The following is a 26,322-nucleotide window of genomic DNA, read 5'->3' as shown; positions in this document are numbered from 1 at the left end:
AGCTCTAGGTCAGGGGCCTGGTTGTCCTGGCCATTATTAAGTAACTTTATCTCTTAATTACATCTAGGTAACTGCCTCTGTGAGTCACAAAGGAACGCAAACAGCCCTCATGCAGAGGAGTCAATATCTTCCCTCCTGTGTGCCAAGGTTTCTGCCCCCACTGCACAGCCATGAGATCAGCTGTCTGCAGCACCACTGTGATACACCATAACTGCAGGTTAAGATGGGAATCTTCTCCTTTCCCCTGCCTTTGCAGCAAGATAAAGTGAATCATGAAATGTCAGCTAGCAGATTTTTTACCACCCTTCCAATAAACCTATGTCCACATTCATTAAGACTTTTTCACTATTTGAGATTTTTCTTTATTTTTAGCCCTCAGACCAGTACTGTGAAGATTTCAGTTTCTACAAAATCATGGACTTCACCTAAAAGAAACTCTGAGAGTACATGATTGCCAGCAAGATTGTTGTACTCATCATCTGCTCGTAGCCACAGCCAACCCAAAGCTATCATGAAGAAAGTAGCTGGTTGGGAGTGGAGACAATATCAATCTTGTATCATAAGTTCAGATGTCTTTTAGCTACAGAGATGAGGAATGTACTCTCACTACTCATAAATACACATATATAGTCACCAGCTTCTTCCCAGCAACCAGGTTGTCTGAAATCAAACTAGTGAGGAAGATTAGCATTTTTGCTATTGTTGAAAACCTGTCATTTACAGCCACTTACTGCAAGGAGAAAACAAGTCTGCTTTTTTGTAAGTAACTCCCTGAGGTGTGAAGCATCAGAGGAACAAGCTGGGTGACATTGCCAGCTATTCAGCCATGTAAAGAATCAGATTTGTGAGAAAATATATAATTAAGACTGCTTTTAAATTGGCATTTAGAGAAGGACTTCAAACTTCTCTGGTTTCTGTTTAAAAAAAAAACCCAGAATTTTATATTTTGCACAGTGGTACATTTTTACAAAAAAAAAAAAAAAAAAAAATTGTCTTTTTTCCTTGTTGAAAAAAAGACATGTTTTCTCAATTTCTTTGAGCTCTTCTAACTTACAAGATAAATGTTCATGAATTTACATCTCAAAGTGGCAATTTTTCTCTGAAATGTTTTTGATCCAGACAAAAAGAACAGAAATATTAAAAGTCTAAAGTCATTGCTAGAATTTTTCATAGGTGAATATCTCAAGGAAAGCCAATATCAAGTAAAGATTCTGTATTTCTAACACAAGTTGATTTTAAAGCTGCATTCCCAATAGAAATTGTACTGAAAAAATACTAGGGATCTTGGCAAACACAAGCCAGAAGCAAGGGAAGTAATTCAATTTTGATTAGGAAGGTGCTGGAAGAACTAAGGTCATCCAGGGACGTAAGGGTAGAAAACCCGGGAAAAACAGTGAAATTACCCATAATCTGCAATTTTTCTCATTTGATTAGATAACAGTTCAGAAGACAACATTGATTTGGCTTGACCTTAGAAAAAACACTAGCTCTTCCTTTGCAAAAGATCACCATTATCAGTTCATTAAAAATCTCATCAACTCAAGTACCAGCCAGCACAGCACTGCTCTGACTTCACAACAAATTAAAACAAATACTGGAGGTCCATCTTCAACTGCCTTTTGGTAAAATATTATTTACTCGGTCCTTTAAGGTTAATGCATTTAAGTGAGAATTAGAGATGCCATATGTGCACACACCATGAGATATAGCAGGTGGGAACGGAGTGAAAATTGGATATGGAAGACAATTGATGGCTTGGACTACATTGAGAAACAGTAACCAGAAGCAATGTTTACCCAGGCTGGGAAGCTGGGAATGCTTTTTGGGTTCATTTCTTTTGGTGGGTGGCATGTGTTTGGAAGTCATCAAGCATTACCATATGGCAAATATAGAAATCAAAATGTCAATTTTATTTGGTTACTACTTGAAAGACTCTCCTCTTCCTGTACAAGAAGTAATGTGTTTTTCTTTCTCCTCTTTTTTAATCAATAATTATTTTTTATTTTTAGATTACATAATCCTTTAAGGCTTTGCTGCTCTTTTAATTAGTCTATTATCACTATCTTTTAAATAACATTTTTGAGCAGTCCTGCATGTCCTTTAATCCTGTCTGTTCACTGTCTCTTCTATGACTTGTTCTCTTTGTAAGTATTTTCCAAATGAAAACCTTTCACCATCTTTTGAGTCTTAAATCATCCCTTCTGCAGCAGAAAGAAAGTACAAGTCAGTATGTCAATTCTAACCTTTTCTGGTTTTCCACTCTGTGAAATATTGCAAAACATCAAAAGCACTTGAGCAGATATTTTAAAAGCATGCAGGGAATTTAAGCTAATTAAAAAAAAAAAAATGCTGTTATTGGTACATCTAACAAGCAATACCCTACTATGACCTTTTAAAGCATCAAACATCTAGTGAAAAAATACCAAACAATCTTCTTCTTGTCTTATGTATGGTTTCTCTTAGTGCAGAAGGGGAAAAAGAGAGGCTGTTACCTTAAAAACACTCCCTTAAGAGGCACTCAGCAGTTGCAGTTGCACCTTAATATCTCCATCTAAATTAAACTGCAAATTTTTGCAATTAGCTGAAGTGGTAAATACTGACTTTAAAAGCTTAGTTAGGTTTTCTGTAAACTACTTTTGTTTTTCTGCTTTCAGTGAGTTCTGTTTTCTCTTTAATCTAAAGGTGAATTCATTATTTTTGACTCTAACAATGAAGCTGTACTAGAGCTACAGATTTCAGAGAAAAACAAATACTTAAGACTTGGGGTAGGCTTAAGACAAGATTTTTCCCAGGAACCTGTTTCTAGTGTTGTTATTTGAGACTGAGCATATGTTATGCCATTTTATAGAATGATAGAATCATTAAGCTTGGATAAGACTCCAAAAATCAAGTCAAACTGGTTACCTAGCACTGCCAAGTGCACCATTGAACCACATCCATGAGTGCCACATCCACAGACCTTTTGAACACTTCCAGGAACAGTGATTGCACCACCTCCCTGACCATTCTTTAAGTGAACAGTGTTTTTCTAATATCAAATCTAGACCTCCCATGGGGTAGCTTGAAGCCATTTAATCTGGTGCTCTCACTTGTTACCTGCAGGAGACTGACTCCCACCTCACTAGAAGCTCCTTTCAGGTCACTGTTGAGAGCTACTTAGGACTCAGTTTCAATTGTTAAAAAGATCCAGATTTTCAAAAACCATTTGCACCAGGCACAGAAATTCTGAGAAAGAAGATCCCTGTAGGAGGCACAAGTAAAGTAAACATTGGCTGTGACAGAACATTCAGAGCAGCTCGGGGTGATAACTCTGGGGCAGTTCACACATACATAATAACTGTGCCCCAGTTGGATCTAACTAACCTTTACTTGGGGAAAAGTCTCTGCTCCCCTGCACACACACACAAACACAGAGCCCTGCAGACCATGCTTGTCACAGGATATCCATAGGTAGCTGCCAGGTTATAGGGGCTGCCCTGTAGTTGTGGCTCCCAGCATAAGGCTGAACTCTTAGGAAAAACAACCAAATCCAGAAGAAGGCATGTAAATGGGCTGTAAGACATAGGCCTTGCTCCTATGCAAGCTGGCACCCACCCTCACCAGTAAGGGTGATTTCTTCTTCCCAGCTGCACTCTGATGCAGAGGCAGCAAACTGGCTCCTCTGCAGCTGCAGAAGAGAAAGCTCTATTCTAGAAACAGTCATGGAGCTATACTGAGCTTTAAATGCACTTTGTGTATAAACTTCTTTTGCTTTCATATATTTTTTTAAACTTCAACACTTGAAGAGTTTTCTTTTCAAACTATTTTCCTGAAGTATCTTCTTGCTCTACTGCTTCCCCATGAGCAGTCACCAGCCCTTTTTACCATGCAAGCCACATACACAACAGGCTCTGAATTTGTGGCTGGGAGCTAAGCTGCTTCTGATACTCCATGGGAAGATTCTAGTAAGACTTTGACAGCTCAAACTGGTGCAAAGTGCTGTGGTCTGATTTGCTCCAGGTTAGTGCATTCTACCCAATTTGAAGCCTACAGCCTACTTAGCCTGTATCATACATGACATGAGCTCCACTGGCCTCCCCTCCAGGCAGGGCATTAGCTCAGCAGACTGCTGGCTCAGCTTACATCCTACAGCACATTTTGGATTTGCTGCTTTGGGTCTGATTGAGTTTAAAGTTCAGGTCCTGTGGGTTTAAGGCATTTTGTTGTTGTTGTTTGTCAAGTCTGAAATATTTTCCTCCCTGATGTTCATAAACTGAATTCTTGTTATCTCTAGTTAAAAGGCCACAATTCCTTGCTAAAACCAGTGAAAACTATTTTAAAACATGACCTATATTTTTTGAAAAATATGGTGTATTTTAATCCACAGCTTTGTACATAAGTGAAAATCTGTGAAATAAACCAATTATCTGGGATGCCAACATTTCTGTATTCATGACTTGTCACATTAAGGAATCTTGGTTTTCCCCACTGTAAACACCCCTTCTCAAGAAGTCCAGCATCTGGAAAAACTTCTAAATACATTTAAAATATTTAAAACATGCTCGCATTAAGATCTCACTCCTACAGTTCTGTATCAGAACTCTTTCATTTCAGCAAACATCTGATACAAAGTTGTTTTCTTCCTCTCCCCCTTCCAGTTCCTGCATCTATAACAATTTTAAGCTCTTCAGCACAGGACCTGTCTTTCCATACTGCCATACAGTCCACATCACAGTCTGAATGCTGTGGCTGCACACAGCATGAAGGAACACAAGTACAGATCTTGTTTCTGCCCATATTCAACCTTCCCTGGACCAGTCCCAATAACAGCACCCTGCTGCAAGGGTTCAGTGCTGAGGACACAGCTCTGACATTGCAGGTGTACTATGATTTTGGCAGGAGAGCTACCATCTGGGGAAAATAAAAACTTCAAGAAGGTGAATTATTCTTTCTCCAGATTGGTTTCCTGACCCTGCCCTACACAGATATGGCTGTGTAGTATCACTTCTTATGTTAAACCCTAGTAAAGCTTTTGTTGATTGCAGGTGGCTGATGTCAGCGAGCTGCCAGCTGGCTTTTCCATGCTGTCATTCCTTTCTCTCTAGCTGTCCCTGTGAATGTGCTGTAGTTTCACCAGACACAAGGGCCCTGAGTATCTGGAATATCTGCAGTCTCCCGAACACTGAGACACCACCCCAGCTACAGACACAAAGCTTGTGCAGTAAGAGGTGTCAAAGGGCAGAAGATACATCATGTTCATGTTTAACAAGGTTAAACAAATCCACTTTTTAACACCTTCTTTGTGGGTGTGGCAGGACTGTTCCCCCATAGATAGTTGGTGCATAAAGAGATAACCCAGACTAAAAGGCTCATCAAAGGGTCATCTCTGGTGCCAAAAGGGCCCAGGCATCAGCTAAGAATCAATATTTTAGTCTTGAGAGCAGATGTGGGAAGAGATAAAAGAAATATTCTTGACTAAGAGACACTGTTTTATAAACTATAAAAGACACATGAGTTATCACAGAGGCAGAAGCCTTCTACATACACACATCCTAAAAGAGTTTCAGATTTCTCCCTGAAGTTTGGACACAAGTCTGTGATTACTTCCCTGGTAACTGAGAGAAAGGATCTTGATGTTTGGCCCACAAACAATGGAATGGTAAGATACAGTGAATCCCAATTTATTTTTTCACTAGCTGTAACATTAATAGGAACCTTTAACCCTGCACTTTATATACCTACTAGTAGTTTCTCTTTTCGTCCTTATTCCTGCATAGTATTAGTTTAAGTCTTATGTTTGTTAGTTTTCTGTCTATGAAATAAATAATTCATTCTATAATAGACAGAATCAGCCTTTAATAAAGAACTCGTGAATGAGAGTGGGTTTTGGGGTGCTGGCTGCCTCAATAAAGCTACTGCCTGCTGCCAGAGGCCTGGGCAAATAACAAAGACTTATCTAAACATCCACATCCATTTGTAACAGTGGGGTCAGCAGCCAATTTAAACTTTATTTTTCATAGGCATTTTGACAATGCTGACACCAAGGTTTGTTAATTTGGAATCCTGTGCTGCCTGTGCACTGAGACATGAAGAAGGTTTCCTTTTCAGCTATGTTGCCTGTACATGTGGAGGAGCAGCAGGACCTGGAAGGCACGACATTCTTTGCCAAGTGACATAAACCAGCTCTGAGGCACCACTGCTCCTGGGGCAGTGGGCTGTTGGTCATTGCCTGGAGAAGCAATTTTTTCTGCAGTCAACTCAAGAGAGCAGAGGGCAGAGAGCCAGTAGCCCAGAAACGTTAGAAACAATTGCTGCAAGAGAATTTTAAAAGCCATTGGAAACTTTTGAAGCTGGATCATGCCAAAAATAAGACAGAACAGCCTAGTACCTAGAGAAGATGACTGGGGAAGCTTTTACCTCTCCAGAGATTTATCACTGATTCACATCTCATTAATTCTCTCCTCTTTCCTCAACATTTTCACAAGTTCTCCTCTTGGCAGTTTTCTGGAGATAGGGCATGACCTATGAGCATGAGACAGCAGAAAGCCTTTTCTCTTGCTAATACTGTGAGACAAATATTGGTAAGACTTGGCTGAATATTTGTCAACCAACCCTCCTGCCACTTCCAGTTGGGCAGCAGCAGGAAACCCACACTGGCAGGCCATTAAATAAACCAAGAGCTCATGATACCACTCCTGTCTGGCAGGTGCCAGAGTAGCTAATAGCAGAGCAACTCTTCCCTTCAGACACACAACTTCAGGAAAGCAGCTCTTGAGGAGGTGTACTGGCATCTGACCCCTAGCCATAGTATATGCTTGGCTGCACCACCCCATGGGCACAGCCCAGGCAGGGCAGCCCTTGCCACACTGCAGGAAAGGGCTCTGCTCATCCTCTGGCTCAGCAGGGCCACTCTCAGGGCTGCACTGGCATGACATACTTCTCTGGACAGTCAAATGATGTTGACTTCATTTGCCAGAGGAGGATCACATCCTGATGACTCAAGAGGTTTGGCAAGGACCATGTTACTGCTGAGTTTTGATCTTGGATGTGCTATAAATGGCCTCTAAGAGTTTAGGGACCAGCAGAGAAATCTGTACTATCCTTACCCCTACAAACTTTATTTCCTCCTGTACCTTAGAGGGTCAGAGAAACCAGTGTCCTTTACTTCAATCATGAACTTGCATAGAGCAGCATTGCAGCTACCACCAAACCACCAGGACACTGAAGGAAAAGGAGGCCCCCTGCACTTGCTGAGACACAGACAAATTTCCACATATCAGCAAGGAGGAAAGATGCAACACCTGTTTGAAGATAAACTTGTATCTGAGTATATCATGTCTCTTTTTTTCTGTTTTTTTTTTTTTTTTTTTTTTTTTTTTTTGGGTTTTTTTTTGGTTTTTTTGTTTTTTGTTTTTTGTTTTGTTTTTTTGTTTTGTTTTTTTGGGGTTGTTTTTTTTCAGTGAGCAGAAGACTTAAGCCAACCCAAAACAGAGTGGAATTTTCCCACTGAAGCTGGGGGAAGAAGTAAAACTCACTTCTTATGAGTTAATCTTATGAAGAGCACGACTCAAAATGGGATTGGAAAGGATAAGTACCTTTAAGAACCATACTCTCATTTATATTTGTGTCAGATGCAGAGGTAGAAGCTCAGAGATGTGGCTGGTGGGCTGCCTCAGAAACACAGTCTCCTGTTAGGAATGACCTGGTGAAAAAAGTTACCCAGAATGGCTTGATGACAACTTCTTTTCCCAGTTTTATTTTGATGTTGCTGGTATCTGGGAAGTGAGTCCTTCTAAGAGATCAAAGAGTTTCAAGCATTCAAGATCTCAAAAATTCAAGACTTTCAAGCATCAAGATCCTTTCAAGCATTAAAACAGAACTCATTGTGAGTCAGATCTGGGATCTTGCTGGACTGAGAAAGACAACTGAAAAACAACACTAGAGATTTTTGTTTTCAAAGACTTATGTTTTTCCAATGGCTTTTTCCAAGGGTGAGAAAATCCTTGAAAGGAAATACAGTCCTTTCAGCAGACATTGTGATCAGCTATGAGTTGTGATGCTTTCATGGTTTGGTCTTGATAGCACCTGGAATATGGCACTGGATTTGGAAGAGAAGCCACTTTGTTCCACCTCATCTGAATGGTGAAGTGCTGAGGTGAGGGAGGAGAAGCCCTCACTAGAGAGCAGAAGGCACAATGCTCCCAGTGCCCAGATATGTCACCCCTCAAGCTCTGAATGCAGAATAGATTAACACCTATGACTAAATGGTCCTCTGGGCCACATCTGAATGAACTTTTAAGTAATTCTTGATCCATCTCAATCATGCTTTCAGTAACCACTAACTAACTATTTACCTGTTCACACTAAAATATGAGTATTTTCCAACTGTTTAATATCTACACATGCATCTCTGAATTGGATCTCATTTAAATATCCAGCTTCCCCTTTTTTTTCCTATTATATCAACACACTGAATGTCTGCAGATATCCTCAGAAAGTTTGCTAGAGAACAGTCAGTTACAGTCAATTCGGAATATAAAATGTTTTCCCTTTTGCTTGAAATGAAAAATAACCTAAAAGCCTTTGCCTAGTAACAAACCAAGCTTTGCAACATGCATTCTTTAAGGAAAAAAAAAAAAATGATTTGGAGTATTCACTACTCATCATGGTATCAAAATGAATGTGTACTCCTAAGCAAGAACATAGCTATTCTCTTTGATGAATAGGAATTGCTCCATTTTTAAGCAGGAAGTGTCTAATGAGGGAAAACAGACTGGCAAAGCAAACTCTCAGTGTATTTGCATCTGAGACTCAACTTGCCAGCAGGTTTTACCCACACATTTGATTTTAATATTCAGCTATGACTGATAATTAAATAAAATTTCTCTCCTTGACTGTCCTTTTTATTCTTGTTTTTCCTTATTTGTTGCCCTAATTAGTGTATCTTTGTTTTATTCTTAGACTGGAATACTTAGGAGGGGGAAGAGAATTTCGTTTTGAATTCAGCACATCAAAACAACAAATCTTGTGATCAAGTACGGCACCTTAGAAGAATATGTCTGCAGCCTTCTCCTGCATTTTCATGCATCCTATGTTCTCTTCCAGACAAGGAATATTTCACTCAAATTTTATTAAAAACCCCCAGAAACAAACAAGCAAGCAAACAAACAAAATAAACCACAAACCCCAAACCAACCCCAAAACAGAAAATACATTCTGTTGAAAAAAGGCTAAAGAAAATAACATGTCAATTTAGAAGAGATTTCACTTGAATGTGTGGAACACACCTGGAAGAGGCCAGAGGTGTCTGGCAACCTACAGATTGCTTATTTCAGCACTACCTTTTCTTTCTGGAAAACAGGTTGTTCCCTTCACATAGCATCATCAATTTGTCTCTCCTTTCGTTACTTGTTCTATGGAATGTTGGCCTCCCTTAGGTGACTAGCAGTAATATATGAATACAGCAGTCCATATGGGTTGTGGTGAGGAAGAGGAAGAAACCTTTAGAAAACAAATCTAGACTAATTAACACTTAAACACATCTAATCTTTATTAATTACTAAAGCTGGCTAAAAAACCTCAATGAAAACAAATCTAATTTTATTGGATGGCAGGGTTTTAATGAAACCTGAGGAAAAAAGTTTTGAAATCAAGACTTACTTTCCTTAAAACCTTCATTTAAAGGCAGACATATAAAATGTAAATGTAAAATTTTCTCTAACAACAGACCCCAAGGTATTTATCCTCTCACATCACAAGCTCAAATTCATGACATAGTACAATTACACCAGATAAAAAACCAAATTGTAGAATGTGATTCAATCAAGCACATTGTTTCTATGATTCCTTATTTTTGACATTTCTCCAGTTCCCACCTGTAACTGCTGTTAAGGGTGTAGAACTCCTGGTTTAATTTATGTGTCTTTAGGGATTTCGCTGCCATACCTTATTTACACATATAATCAGCTCAGACCCCAAGGATAGACTGTGCCACCTTGAGAGAGGGAGCAAGTCACTGGAGGTCTGATTCATTCTGTAAAACCAGACTTTTACTCCCAACTAGCTGAAACAGCAATTAATAGCATAGGTTCTTGTTTACTGGACATGATTCTTCAGTTGGGTTTTCCCCCAGGCTGCCAGGCAGCATTGACCTTAGGAGAGAGCCCATCATCACACATACCAAGTTCAGTTCTGCAGCTAGACATACACCATCAGGAGAGCATGGATTTTATTTGGGATACAGATGATCTTCCTTACTCTACTATTTTGTAACTATATATGTGGGTCACCAATCTCAAAATCATACCACCACCTGAAACCAATTTTCAAGAAAATAGCATATTTGTAAAGGATCTAAAGATCTAAGTTAGGTTTTTCAGATACAAAAGAACAAGGTAAAAAATGAAAAACTTAGCTCAAACTTCTTTATATTTGAGATAAGCTTGCAAGCATTTGGATACATATCCAAGATATTTAGGTCAGATTAAAATATGAGCCCTACAGACCACAGAAGTAAGGTAGATTAATTCTGGACTACTGCTAAACTGTTATAAGATTTCACTGTATTTGGTTCACTGTGCACTTCTGATTTTCTCCTCTCCCCTCTTACTGCCAACAAAGATTCAAAAATCTTACAGTTTCCCTGCTCTTTTTACCATGTCCCCGTGGTAGATAATGTATTGGATAAGGAAAAGTGAAGGCTTTTGTTTGTTTACCTGTGGACATTAACTAGGACAGCATCTTACAACCTGTCAGTAATAAATAACAGAATTTGTTCCTCCTATTTAAAACTGCAGATCATCACACTAACTCTTTCAATGTGCATTTTCATCAGTGTTATTTGGTCTTCAAAACCTCTGGAAAGAGGACCACCACAAAAAGTTTAAGCCTAATTCCAGTACAAGCTCCTATCAGCTTCAAGAGCACATTGCCTTTGTCAACTTTTGGAAATGAAGGTGTGTGAAATATAGGTCAATTATTATCTGGCTTTAACAAAGCCACACTTCTGTTTTGCTCTGAATGAAAAAAGAGAGTTGTCAAACTCTTTTGAAATCCTGATAGTGTCAAGGGGAATGCTTTATTTTATGAAACATAATATTTATGAATATGTTTTATAATGCAGCCCCAGCTTTTGGAAACAGCACCACTTTCGTGCAAATGCATTTTTTACAGAATCAAACATTTGGAGATAAAAGAGATGTCATTTTAATACCAGGGCTATAGACATACTAATGACACTGAGCAACACACTGACTCTAGAGAAAAATTGCATGCTTTTTTTAGCTACAAAGTCAAATAACTAACATGTTCAAATATGAATAACAAATAGTACCTTCCCCCTCAGGCACTCATCAGCACCCTGTATTTGTATACTCAGACAACAAATCTCCTACATTCATACACATAGTGTTACATTGCCTCTGTCTACATTCACCCACCTTGCACATGTGATATGGGTTACTGCAAGACAAAAAAACAAATCCAGCCATAATTTTCCTGTGAATGTCAAGACATATGTCTCCACAGCTGTGAAATTCTGCCATTGTAAGGCAGATATAAGAAGCACCTGCATGTACATCCTTTCCTAGCTAATCGTCAAACAGGGGCTTAGCCAACAAAGCACCAGTTTGCCATGCAGGACACTGCCTTGCCATCTGCACTTGCTCAGGGTGTGAAAACCCCTTTTCACACTGCCTCCAAATGGGGCTGTTTGGGACAAAACTTATCAGAAATCTCTCCTGATCTTATTCACAGTAACTGTTGACATACCTTCCTTTAGTCTATTTAGAAATAACATTTTTCAATTAATTTTTAGAGTCAATTGCACCACATGCTCAGTAACAGATAAAACACTGCATGTCCAAAGCTGTCTTGTCTATGTCTGGCAGTCCCAGCACAGCTCCACAGTTCAGCTGTGATTCACCAGGAGCTACAGCTTGATGTAAAGACTGGACCAAATTTCAGTGAAGCTTGACCAAGTCTGTTGCAATGTGTTTCTGAGAAAAACTGTGGTTTATGACTGAGAAGAATTGCTGATAAAAGCTGAGTTTTGATGCAAGTTTGAGTTTTCATACTGAACCCCAAAAACAGAGTATAGACTAAAAAGCTCATTCCTTTTTGAAAGCTGAGATAACAATATTTCTACTGGAGTTGCTGTTTGTTGTAGCACATGAAAGAGACCTAATATTGGCAGGTTGCCTTCTGCAGTGCTACAGACCAGAATAAGCCAAGGGCCCCTTTCATCACAAAATGGGAAAAAACCAACATTTTCCATATATCTCCAACAAAATATTTCTACCTTACTTGATTACCATCCAGCAGAAACACTGATGGCAAATTTAAAAAAGGCCTCAAAAAGAATGAGGCACGCGAACATTAGGAGAAGAAATAATAACTAAATGTATCAGACAGAGGAAAGTCAAGATGTTTGAGATTTTGAATATTGCAATATTATGATATGAAACTAACAGTGAAGTGGCTCTGTCTTATTAAAGAAAACTTTCTTCTGGACAAGTTGGACTGTTGGTATCCAACCTGCTCACCCCTCTTACTATGTACATACATGTGCATGATGGTTGTAACACGAATGTTGCATTTATACCTAAAGTATTACATATTGTGGATTATTTTACTTTCACAATCACACAGACAAGACCTCATGGGTCAAAGTGCAGGTAGGTTTCCTAGCTTGTTAACCACTGCTGTATTAAACCCTTGCAGAAGAGTAGCAGAAAAAAGTTTCTCTTATCACATCAGAGTTGTTTGGCCTAGAAATTTCAAGTCTACTGAATATTTCTCCCCAAATTCAGAAAGCCCCTAGCAATCTTATACCACTGATCACTCCTTTGCAAATTTGTTCTTGTGTGCATATTCCATATAGGAATGCAGTCTTTTGCCACTTCCATTATTTTTCTTTCATTCCAGTTTTCTCCAGTGAAAGAATGTTCTGACTGTTCAGTCTGCTCAGTCAAGCAGTGTAAGCTCTCATAACCTCTGACAAAAAGGTCACTTTGCTAGCATTTTGTTATTTAGCATATATCCTAAACCTCGATGTTTTAACTCAACACTACAACAAGTAATTTTGCTTTCTGCAGGCCCCAAAGGTGGCCAAACTTCTTTGGGAGCAATTGGAATAATTGATATTGAAGGTGATACTAAGAGTCTTTGCATGCACTGAAAACACTGAATTGTTGCTATTCAGATACCTGCCCATTGAAGAATGTATATGATTTCCTTTTCCTCTCATATTCTAGATCCAGATAAAAATAAAAATAAAATGAAAGGAGTAACTCTTATTAAGTGAAATGAAAGTTCTCTATGGGAAAGCGTATTTTATTCAGAACTGTAGTCTTATAAATGTCTCACACTATTAGAGAAGTAAGGTGCTACCCTTCAGCCAGTTTGGTTCACTTCCTGGACTCTGCGCTACTCTTTGGGGTTTTTTTCCATTCTGTTTTTAATTCACTTTTTATAATAAAGTCAGTCTTCACTGCCCACCCTGAATTACATTTTAGTACTGCAATTAGGCTCTTAAACAATTGCAACACGATCCCCTCAGGCAAGGGACACAGCAGATCAACAGAGCAATCTGTGCTTATTGTCTTGTATATCCTGCTACCATGGCACTGAAGCTTTTTGCTTCTGCAAAGGAAACGTTTGCAGGAGGAGCCTAGAGGTCGTTTGGTTGTGCTAGCAGTATCAGGAAAAAAGAATTCACACTGCTGGTGCTTGTTTTGATTAGAAAGGAGCCCAGTCTTGCCCTCCCAGGCAGATGTCAGAGAGATTGTTTGCTCCCCGCCTGCTTCTACTCCAAAACACTGGTCAAAAAAATCCCTAACTTTGATCTAGAAAGAAATTTACATTTATAAATATAAGTAGATCACAGGTAGCCTAAAAACGTAATTTATGTATCAGATTTTTCCATCTAAAGTAGGTTTTACAGCTTCTCAAGGTACCCTGCCTTGCTCATATAAGGCTTTTCACTCTGAAACACTGCAAACCTTCGCTCAGAGCTGGGCCTGTATTAGTCGAACTTCAGAGCACCAAAAAAGACACAGTCCCTGCTGATTATATGGTGGAACAGATTTCAGCTTTTGTTTATTCAATTGTGGAAAGAAAAAGAACTGCAGACTTATTTTTACTGGCTCAGATGCATCTACTGTCTCTCATTGAGAATGGCACAAAGACACAGGACACATCCCCAAACAGACACTATCTATGCTCAAAGGTTTTTCTTCTTTATGGCCTTCCTATTTTTAAGGCTGGGAAAGGTCAGCACATTGGCTCTTGCTGCCTAACAGTTTTTGCCACAGGTATGCCTTTAAAATGGGGTAAGAGCAGCAGCTGATGCCAGGTTTTGGGCTCAGTGCCTTCATTCAGCTTGGAGTTGAAAAGGGGAACCTCCTCCACCTGTAAAGGCTTTCACTGAATTTAGTTTCCTCCGGTATTCTTCCCTGAACATGCTATCAAAAACCACCAGCTGGGAGTCCTCCCTTCAGGTGTCTCAGTGCCTTTCCTGAGCCCTTACAGGGCCCATCCACCCTGCCACAGAAGGACATTTAGGGTGAAGGCATTTAAACTGTGGTCTCAAAACACTAAGAATTGTTTCAAATTTGCATTAGGAAAAAGCAAGAATGGGACACTTGGGGGATACACATGAAATACCCTCAAGCCAGGTACATGTAAAATACTTGAAAAAGTGATGCACTCGAGATGAAGCCACAGGACAATTCACAACCCAGAGTTTTGAGGAAAGCAGTGTTTAGTAAGCTGCATTTACATGGGAAGTGACAGTCAGCACTGACTGGAGAACAGCAAACACAATACCTTTAATCTAATACAGGTGCCATAAAATATGTTGGCAGCAATTTTACTATGCTTTTACCAAAACTGAAGTAGGTTTTAAAGAAAAGAATTGTTAAAAACATGGAAGGAATTAGGCAATAGAAACAGGACAGGATACAATATGAATTTGCCAGTGTTAAATCAGATTAGACTGATTTTCTTCTCTGCTGAGATAATTACTGTTCACACAGGGAAAGATATGGTTGATCTAACATCAGAAAATATTTGAATTACTACCACATAGGTAGTAATTAAATTGGAGAAGCTGCAGGAAATGGGCTAAAGAGGCTTGGAAAAGCGTATGAAGCTAGAAGTAAAAGAAAAAAGATGTGCAGCTTGCTAGCAGTTGGTCTTTTGGTCTCATCTTACATAATGTTCTTGTTAGTGCTCAGAGCATGCTGGTGAAGTTAGTGATCCCATGAAGTTGGGAGGCATTACGGAGATGTAATAGGGTTAGACACTTGTATTGGCAGAAATGGATGACCTTGTAGTTTGGAGTAATAGAAATTGCACAAGTGAATGTCATTCCATAGGCAAAGCCTGTTCGTTTCAGGGTGGATGACTAAATCTTCTGCTTTAAGGCATAGATATCAAACAGAAATGATGGGAGAGGAGAAAGATCTGATTGTTTCCAAGTGTGGAATAGTCACTTCTCACTGTGATAATCAGGAAAAGAATTTCTGTAATGCTGCCACAGTCAGCCATCTTTGCAGAAGGGCAGAATTTTCCCTACCCTGCCTTTTCCAAACACTCAGAGAAGGAGCACATCAGGAGGCTGGCATTAGAACACTGTGACAGGGCACTGTGGTGAATGGAGCACTCATCTTTGCAAAGCCATTCTCTCAGGTTTCCAAAAATGCCAGTGGACATAGCACCCCAGTGCCACTACTATACCAGCAACATTCAGCTTTTAGAGCTTCCTCAGTGGCCATGTCAAAGACTATTTAAAATGAAAGGAATCCAATTCTTGGGAACAAGATGTCAGTGAGAAAGAAGTGCCAGTATGTCATTCTGTGTTAGGTCAGCTGAATGTGAACCTTCAACAAAATAATATCCAAACATTTTATGCATCTGGACAGTATGCTTACCTTGGAACTAATTTCTCTTGAGCTCCTAAGATTTTTTTCATTTGTCCAGCTTAAATTTAGCTTAAATAAAAGCACAGAATGTCAAAGAAAGCCAAACTGCAGGACAAGCCTTCATAAAATATTAAAGATAGGGGATGTCACAGCAGAAATTCTGTCTTTGTACCTTATAAAGCTGTCACATTAAACTTTAGGAAGGGCCAGTATGAAACTGGGTAAAACATTTATTCTGAAACAAACTTACAAAAAATTCCCCCCCAAACAAAACAAACAAAACCCCCCCCCCAAAAAATCAAAAACCCCAACCAAAAAAACCCCCCAACAAAAAACTCACAAAACCCAAACTTTTTTCCAAGCCTAATAGTAGGTACATCTCAAACTTGGTCTTCTAGAGCACAATCACATGGTAATTCCAGTAAATATAAAATACACCCCTAAAATGTAAGAGAACTTTTTCCTTTACTTCAGAGCAGAACAGGATCTATCCTTCTGAAATAAGAAGCTTCCTAAACACATTTCTGTCTCAAGAGAGGATGTGGGGAAAAAAAAGCAGATACTCAATAGGGATGTTCACATTGCATAATACATTATTAAAAGGGTCCTCAAAGTGAAAGCTACAGGGAAAAAACCTTCAGAAACCAACCAGAGACAGTATTGTCACCTAGAAGAATATGAAAAAATGGATTAAACTGTCTAAAATATCTTTTAAAGATTAGTGAGGAAAAGCTCTTGGTTTCCTCTACAGAAGAAAAAGCCTAAATTATTAATGAAGCTGAGTACTGACTGCTGTTGAAATTGAAAGTAGGCCTGCAGACTCAGACATCTGGCCCTGAGCATGGCTCCACTCCAAGTCTGAGAGAAGACAAGAAGAGAAAAGCTTTGGCAAACAGGCAAATACACTGCTCACTGGAAATACTTCTACCAGAGAGGAGGAGCAAAAGTTCTCCAGTTCTGTCTAGCCCAGGGACACCCTATGACAAATGTCCCATGAATTCATGTTTCAAAACATATCTGCTAAGGGACAGAATCTGGTGAATGGATCAATCAACAGAAAGATCAATCTGGTTTGTGAGAAACACGTAAAAAAATAGAAAGAAGGAAACAGCTGGAGAGTACCAGAGTGTTTAATTTCAAGCTTGTTTATTGGCTAGCCACACTTTTCTGAGATGCACATTTAAATTTTGCAACTTTAGCAGATCTGAGCAGATCTCAGGCAAGGCTGGAGCTGAGCTCTGCTTTGTCTGCTGCACAGAGGCTCTGTCCACAGTGGGACATCACATCTCCGGGTATCAGATGAGGGCAGCTCTCCAGACAACAGGCTGTTGCAGTGAAAAAGCAGCCCATCATTCACTGCCTGCATTGTCATGGCACAGGTGGAAGGGCTGACATCCCCTACATTGCCAAGGAAAGGCTCAGGGTTTGTGCAACAGGCTGTTGCTGGGGTCCATAGCAACAGCAAACTCCCCTTCCCACAGCTTTTCATCATTCAGTCTTGGAAGAAGAAGTAAGACAAGATTTCCCAGGACCTCTCACAGGCACCTTCCATCCCAGCCCTACTCCTCTCTAAGCCTCTTCCTCATTCTCTTCCTATAGCAGCAGCAGCAGAGTGGTCCCTGTCCCAGATACTTGTGAAAGTAAAATTCACTTTTGCCTTCTCTATCTAAAAGTCCAAACTAGTACTGAACTCTGCAGAGCCTACAGGGTTTGCATTGAGAACTAGTATTGGTACAGTTTAATGGCCTTTTGTGTTTCAATGGAAGAACATGACCTTCTGAACATACACAGCAACAGAGAGAGATTGAGTCTCAGTCAAAGGTTGCAGGATATGTCATGGTCAATTGTGAGCATCTCAGGTATTCCTGGGAGTGCACTTTGAGTCAGAAAATGTTCCAGAACTCTAACCAATTGCTGCTGTCTGTGGTGCTACAGGGCAGGAAGGTCAAGTTTCCCTAGGTGCCCTGTAGGGTGGAAGAAACCCTTGTATTTCCAGCTATTAAAAACAGGACGAGAACCTCACAGAAAGACACCATGAACAGAAAGCATTATTTGAAGGACTAGAAAGGTTGGGGGCAATTGACAAGAATTCATTTTCCTGTGAGGAAGTTTCTCCTCTCTGAGTTTGATGGCAGTGCTTAGTGCCAGAAGCAGAGAGACTCTTCTGGAGCCCAAGTCACTGTTACTGATGCTTCCCAGGGTAGAGAAGCAGCATGGGGAATAGTGCAAAGTTGCAGTCTTACAGGAATTATTTAGCAATGGTCCTCAGACCATTATGTATATCTAGGCTCTGAACCACTTCTGATTCGTGCATGACTGTATTACTATTTTGAATGCATTGGGGCAATTTAGAGAAAGAAAATGCAGTCAATCCCTAAGGTCACTCTAAGGTCACGTGTCCACATTGTGGTACTCCTTCTGCTTCTTGGTTATTCACTCACATGGTACATAACCATAATTTGCAAGCTTGGGGAAAATGACATCTGGAAGACTAGAGGTTTATAAAAATAAAATTAAAATTATTGCAAGTTATCAATAGTCCTGCAATTATGAGAGAGCTTCTGATCACTACACATAGTCATCAGGAGAAAAGTCGGTGAAAAAATGCTGGAGGGGTAAAACATAAGAGTTGAGCATCAACAAAAATAAGGGATAATATAGAATTTCTGCCTCTAGCTCTCTTCAAGGTAAACTTGCTGAATAGATACATTTGTCATGCCTGCTTTACTAAGTTGTCATTAAACTGACCAACTAATGTGAAGGCTGGGTCCTGGAACCAACATTTTCAGCTTCATGGCCTGGCATATGGTTGTACAAGGCAGTACAAGTTGTACAAACTACCAGTTGTAAAGGGTAGTGCAGAATAAAACTGAAATGGGCCAGCTCAGAATCAAACTTCTAATGAGAAAGGTGTTACAAACCATAATTACATTAAGGTACATCTCAGGGAGCACATTGAAAATTAAAATATACTGTAAAACCCTGGTCCTCACTTGGTGAATTTATTTAAAAGTTGCTTAAGGTACTACTTCTCCTCGAGGTGGTGCAAAGTTGAAGGGACAGAAGTTCCCAAGAGGTTAAACCCCAAATTTTTGGCAAAATAGAAGATCAGAAACTCTGCAAAATTTAAAGCAAGCATTTGAACATTTGATCAAAAATAAAGCATTGAACAAAGCATTGACTAGACAAACTCTAACCCATCTAACTTTAAATTACCTAGATTTTAAGAGGAGGAAATTAGGAGAAGAGAAAAAGAGAGGAAAAAAGGAGAAAGCAAAGAAAGAGACAGCTATTGCCTTGGATACAGCTTCCTGTCAACTGCTACAAAATCCAAAGACAACATGGATGTGTGACCATGTGTATCTCAGGGCAACGGACTGAAATTCCAGAGTGGGCTGTGGGACATTGCTGTCCCTGAGCCAGTGACTGACAGACATTCTGGGCTAGACTAGAGGCTCCAGAGGGGTGGGGAGTGACCAGTGCATCATCCCACTTTCACAGAACCTGCTCTGGCCCACTCCCCCTTTACACTTCAGTTGTTTTGAGCCAATAATAATTTTCTCAGTCTCTCACCGACACTGAAAGAGCTCCCTTACACCTAGAACTCAGACAAGTTGTACTGATTCCATATGCAGACATATAAATTATCATCAGCACGCATTGACATGCAGAACAAAACACCACAGCCAACATGAGTAAACACTAATTTTTGGAAGCCAGGCATCTCAGAAACACCTGAAAATCATAGATTAGCATCTACTTTCCAGTCTACATGCATCATGACTGAAAATTCTGACCCCTGCCTCTCATTTGGAGCTCAAGTAGTTTGCCTCTCAGCAGCACTTATCAAATTCAGACTTTTCTTCTAATCCCATTGTTGCAAGTTTCACAAAAATCCTTCTATCACTGCCACTTATGATTACATTTGGTTTGAACTGAGCTTTTGATTTTCCCTGTAGCTTAGCAGCAGACTCAAGCAGCAGAACAAGGACTGCAAAGTCGATACATGTGAATGGATGTTTTTAGGAAAGGATAGGAATACCTTACAATTCAATAGCATACTCATGGATCTGGGGCTTTGATTATACTGAGATGCCAAGTGATGCAAAACACAATTTAGTTCTGTTCTTTCCCCTCAGAGACCTATACAGTATGAGTGAGATTATAACTACAGGGTTGGCATGTAAATAACTTATTTGAAGGATATGATTTGTGACTTACTGTGTTCTCAATTGCCCGCCTCTTTCTATCCACCTCAGTATTTGTTAAGGATTGTATATTGGTCTCATTTTAGAATATTCCTTTGAGTAGCTGTCTTTAGGAATCAAGTTTACAATAGTAGCTAGATTCTTTAGCATTAACATACATTAGTTCAAACTTCTATGTGGAGCGGGAAAACAGTCATTTCTTCTCCTCCACACTCTTGGACGGGGTGGGAGGGCTAGAGAACTCCTCGGTGTAATGGGAAGTAATCTGTGCTTTATGGAAGTTCTATGCACAAGAAAGGCTGTATACCATGCACAACAACTAACAGGACTTTTCTTGCAGGATTGCTCAGCACTGATATTGCTGTTGTAATACTGTAGTAATATCTAACCTCTTATTGGGCTAGTTCAAACATAAACCAATTATTTTGAAAAACAGGATTCCACCTCCTTCTTTTACTCTTCTTCAATAGCTGCAGAGTCCTACTACATTCAGATTTTTGTTTGTCAATTCATAGATAAGTCCTTTGGTAGTACCTGATCATATTGCATAGAAAACAGATAGCAACTCTTTCAACAGTTGCAATTCTTCTTAATTTATTGTTTTGTTAAATTTGAACAGAAACCATAAAATTTAAGAAAAAAACCAGTGTACAAGGGTAGAAGGACCTTGCATGTTTGTATAGTGTTCTTTTCTGTGTGTATCACTACAGTGAGAACTGTAACTAAAATATCACCATAAACCCTAAAAAAAGGTATTATAAAAAAAGTGCATGCCTACAGTGTATTAGCTCCCAGCTCTCTCAAGTGCACTTCGCAGAATCAGAAAAAGATCATGAAAATCTCTACATCCTGAGCATACAGCTGCTCAGAATCTACACCAGCTATTAAGACTTCTATTACTGACACAGCTATCCAGCCCCTACATGGAGAGTTTACAACTGCAAGTAGCAGTAAATGTAAATGGCAGAAGAGATGGCAAAGGGGTTTAGCTAAGCACAATTGGAATTCTGCAGGGAATCTCACCTCACCAGGACGTGTAGTTGTAAAACAGCCTGGAGTGAATTCTGTGAGTGCCTCCTAGGAGTGTCTAGGAGTACTGTAAAAGTTTCTCTCTGCTGGAGGAAGTCAAACTTGTGTACAGGCATTTATGCAGCCCTTTGAAGACTTGCAATACACCTACACAGAGCTATAACTTTATTACAAACTAAGAGTTATTTGAGTGTATGATACATTTCTTAGGTGGTCTTATACAGGTGCACATAGTCTTAGAAAATTGTTTCTTCACACAGGACAGAGTTTCATGAATATCAAAGGAATTTAGCTTGTAGGAGTAACTAAAGTGATAATATTGTACTGCTATTCATTTAGTATCACTTCTATCAATTACAATGCACACATTTCCAAAACAACACAGATATTGTATTATTATGTTTATCCATCTTCTTTAAGAATATTTTTCTTCTGTTTATAAAGAAAAGTGGGAGAAGGATGGGTACTTCAGGGTAAGAGAAATACAGATTTTCTGGAAATGCTTATGAAAGATTTTATATCTCAATATGTTCTCTGTAAAGTGAAGAGGAAAGAGGATGCACTTCAGATACTTCCTGAACAAAAAATGAGTTGTTTATCTTTAAACCAGTCTCTCTCCCTCAAAAAAAAAAAAAAAAAAACACAACCCCCCCCCACCCCAAAAAAAAAAAAAAACCCAAAAATACCCAAACAATTTCAGTTGTAACATTAGCTTTTAGGAACTTGTTGTTTTCTTAAATTGTTGCTGGATTGGACAAAGGAAAACCAAGTCGATGCATCACATGGTACAGAAAGAATGAAATGTCACTCTAGAGGCCTCAATTCAAGAGGCCTGGCTTTGCTTTTGAACTTCTGAAGCAGGAAGCAGGATTTACTTGTGTAGAAATGCACGGCTGCAGACACCCTCTCCATCAGCCTGATGTCAGTGCATTCCCTCAGAGAAGGGGGGATTAAAGATCAGTCTATCTTACAAAAAACCTTTCTGTGGAGGGAAATTGAACATTTGTTTCAGTTGCACAGTGGACTAGACAGAATTTGAAGCTCTTCCAGTTGTTTTTGCTTTTTAGACTGAAGGACCAAGCCTGAAAATTTCCAGCAAATAAAGAGAAACAGGAGCACTGTATGTTTACATGGCTCTGCAAACAAGCTGTGGATCATTCATCAGTGCTTCAGTTTAATACAGCAGTAGGACTACCAAAATCATACATGTATTAATTTTGTCTGTAATTGGCTTAACAAGAAAAATAAAATGGAGACACTGAAAAATGAGGACTGGTGAACCTTTATGTACCAACTGAAGCAAAATAAGTGAAGAATTGGAGTGGTTATATAAACCTAAAAAACAAAACCCCAATTCCCCTTAATCCCCTTTCTCTCTAGACAGAGAGGATAGATTTTAGTATTGGCTGCTGGGTTGATTATATTGCTTATTACCAGTAGATAGAACATCTCAGCACATTAATCTGTACTCTGTCCCTTACACAGATGTCCCTTCCTGTGCTAAAGCCTAGTGAAAGAAAATGTTGTCTCTCAAATGTCAGCAGCAAAACAACCATTATCTTTACCTGGGTCAGGATTTCACCAGCTGTCTATCTGTTGACTTTAGGCAAGACAAACTCATCTCACAATTTCAGCTAGCCTTTGGAAAAATAAATTTATGTATGGCATTTTGCAGAATAAGAGTTACAAAAAAATAATGAGTAAGTGAAGGGGGAGCAGAAATCCAACAGACATCTTGCACAGACTCTCCAGTCTTCTCAGCACTGGCTAACACAAAGGCTGAAACTGTGCTGAGCCTTAGCTCCAAAACTCAGCTGGGGGACTCACAGTCCTAGTGCTAATCCCAGCAAACTCCCAGATTGCTTCCAATTAGGAAAAATTATTTTAGTGTGAGAACACAGGATCTAGAAGGCTCAAAAATGAGAAGAGCTAAATATTGCCTCTCTTTATTGATTAAATGCGAGGCCTTGCCAGCTGAACAAAGTCTGATTCTGTACGTACTGAGCCACCCAGGAAAAACCTTAAGCTACAAAAGCAGCTTTGTAGAGTTCCACATTAAAATTTTCTAATTCATCTCCACATTTCACTTTTTTCATATTGAGAACACATGGTTATGTATTTCAATTTTTAATTAATTTGAAATAAATTTGACTAAGTATTTTAAAATATTTAAAAAAAAAAAAATTCATTGAATGGTACATAATTTAATAAGTGTACCCACTAAAACAATAGTGTGCTTGCACTACTTGCTATCCAGAAGAGAAACTCAAAGACATTCAATACACCGACACAGTACCATAGTTATATATTGCACCAATAAAGGAAGTTAAACTAGGAAAAATCAGAGTTCAATATGACCAAAACAGAAAAAAAAAGAAAAAATAGTTGTGCTCTTCCCTAAAAGTGAGAAAGGTAGCATGCAGAGTGTAATTATGGCTAGTATAAATGAGCCAACTTCAAAACATTACTGAGAAAACTTACTTGATTCCTACCCCCCCCCCCCCACCTTTGAATTTCTTAAAACCAGTTATTTTGTCTTGGGCTTCTAATACCCTCTAAACTGAACCAAAACTCAGCTGTGGCCACTTCTGAAAGTTTTTGGTCACAAAAAAGAAAAATAAAATAAAAAGCTGTGGCATTAGGTAACACAGAGTCTGTTGTTTGAAATCAATAATGTGTGTTCAATCAGATCATAACTATAGTAGGTAGCAGACAGAACACATGTGTCTCTCTCTGTAAAGTTATTTTATGTCTTTCAGGTCCTCTTGCCTTTGTCAGAGAGCAGCTGTTATTTAATAGGGACTCTAAGCTGGTCAAAGGATGAAGACAAGTGCTATGAGTTACAAGTTGGAATCTACAATTCCCTGAAAGGAGGTTGTAGTGAGGTAGAGTTTGGTGCCTTCTGCCAGGTAAAAAGCAATAGGACAAGAAGAAAGGGCCTCAAGTTGGATAAGACAAGGTTTAGATTGGATATTTAAAAAAAACAACAACTTCTTCACAGAAGCCTTAGACAAGCAGTGGGCTGCCCAGGGAAGTAGTTGATTCACCATCCTGGGAGTGTTCAAATGGTAAGAGGATGTGGACATGGTTTAGAGATGGACTTGGAAATACTGAGTTAAGGAATAGACTAGGTGATCTTAAAGGTCTTTTCCAACCTTAATGGTTTTATGATTTTAAGTTTTCCTTGAAAAAAATGTCGTAGTAAGCAAAGAGCCTAGTAGCAATCAGATTCTTTGTACGACTTCATTACATTGCCTTGGAATGAATGGCTTTGGAGATGCTGTTACAGGCCAGGCAGCAGTTTGACTGCAGGTACTGCTGTACTGCCATGCATCACAGTGGAAAAACACATCACCGGAGTGATCAGCCTTGGTTTCAGTGCAGCAATGTAATATATTAAGTCTGTGGCAAGCAATCCCCTCAAGGAGGCAAACATGGGAAAGACACTTGTGTGCCAGGCTGCTTCAGTAGGTAACTGTAGGCAGGAGGAGGAAGGAGGTACCTGGACAATGGGGACATGTTCTACCCTTAAAATGGAAATGTTCCCATTAGACTCACTCCAGAAAACTGGCTGCTTCTTGTTTCATTAGAGTGATTGAGAAGGAGCTCAAAATTCCAAAAGTGTATTGTTTTCCAGCCACTTAATTTCCCTTAGATTGCATATTTCCAATGTGCATATTAAATACAATGTGGTTTTAGATGCTGATGTAAAAACTATTTTGTGGCTGTGTGTTCTGTGAAGTCAATTAGCTGTATCTGGACTCAGACCAGCAAATCTTGCTCACCATTTTCAAGCAAGTCTCTCCAAATAAGTTGTGAAAAGTTATTAAATGGGCAAGATTTTACTCCCATCTAATATATCAAGCAATTTATAGAAAATTAAAGGTCTTTACTACAAAATGTCTTCTGTCTTCTCAACTGTGTTGCACTAATTATTTTGTTAAAGTTGAAATTTTGAAATATAATTCAGAATTTTATTGTTGGTTCATAAAGTCTATTCTCTTTTCAGGTCTGCCTCATTCTTCATACTTAGTAATATCCTTCAAAGAGCCACTTGAGTTGCAGCTGAAATACAATTTAATTTACATGTAACTTATATTAAGTATAATTATGTTTTATAATTACCACTTGCAACTGAAAATGCCTCTTTCAGAAACTCAATAGTAATAATTTGTCAGCAATATTTTCTTTGCAATTAAGAGCGACTTGGTTAAAAAAAAAATCATCCTGCTAGCTAGACATGCCTTGCAGACAGTACTTGTGTACAAAATTATATAATCTACTGCACAGTAATTTAACTCACACCATTTTACACTGAGCTTTCTGCTTTTGAGGTTTCTTGCCACTTAATTTGCCTGATTTCTGAGATGGCTGTGTACAAAAGCAGACTATGAACAGTGTGTTCTAGGTTTTGGGGGCAGTGTTTTTAACCTCAGTGCCAGTGCACTCAGACATTCCAGCCATAACCCAACAGTACTGCTTGGAAATGATAATTCGTTCCATAGCTGGGATGATTAAAATGAAGGGGAAAAACAAACCAAAAAACCCCCAACAAACCCAAAGTAGCAAGCATTTTCTGCTAATGATTCCTTTCTTCTGTTACCACATCAAGCCCCAGCTAGCAATAAACTCCAAAGCTGGCAGGTGCTGGAAAATATTTCTTTATCTTTCAGATGTTCACAGGCCTTCCTAGAGGACATATTAGTGCCAAATCAAGAGGGAAGCAGGAATCACTTTGAGTACTGAAAGTCCTGCTGGGAAGAGGCTGAAAATATTTTCACATTTCTGCATAAACAGGTGTAAGTGACAAAAAAGTTAGATATATTTTGGCTTCTTCCCTTTTAACCTCAAAGCTTATTTGCTCCAGTTTAACAACAGTCATAAGGCAAGGATTTAACCATTAAATAACTTGAGAACCATAGGGAGAGGAGACAAAAATATAATTGTTAAAGTAAACTATCAAGTGCTAACAATTCACTGCCATTCAAAGTGTTCATATGGGAAGCTTATATGGCAGACTGTGACTCCCTAAAGTTCCTTTAGTTTTTGTCTCCAGAGTGCCTCCAAAAGGATGTGAAGTGTTTTGACCTCTTTTCCCAAGAAGCAGCCCCCACATTTTGAGAGATTGCTTCAGTTCATACAAGAGTATATTTATATGGAGTGTCTCCCATATTTTCCATTTG

This window comes from Erithacus rubecula (genome assembly GCF_903797595.1).
Source record: "Erithacus rubecula genome assembly, chromosome: 2".
Taxonomy (NCBI): Eukaryota; Metazoa; Chordata; class Aves; order Passeriformes; family Muscicapidae; genus Erithacus; species Erithacus rubecula.
The sequence above is the reverse complement of the archived record's forward strand: the minus strand, read 5'-3'. Positions refer to the sequence as shown.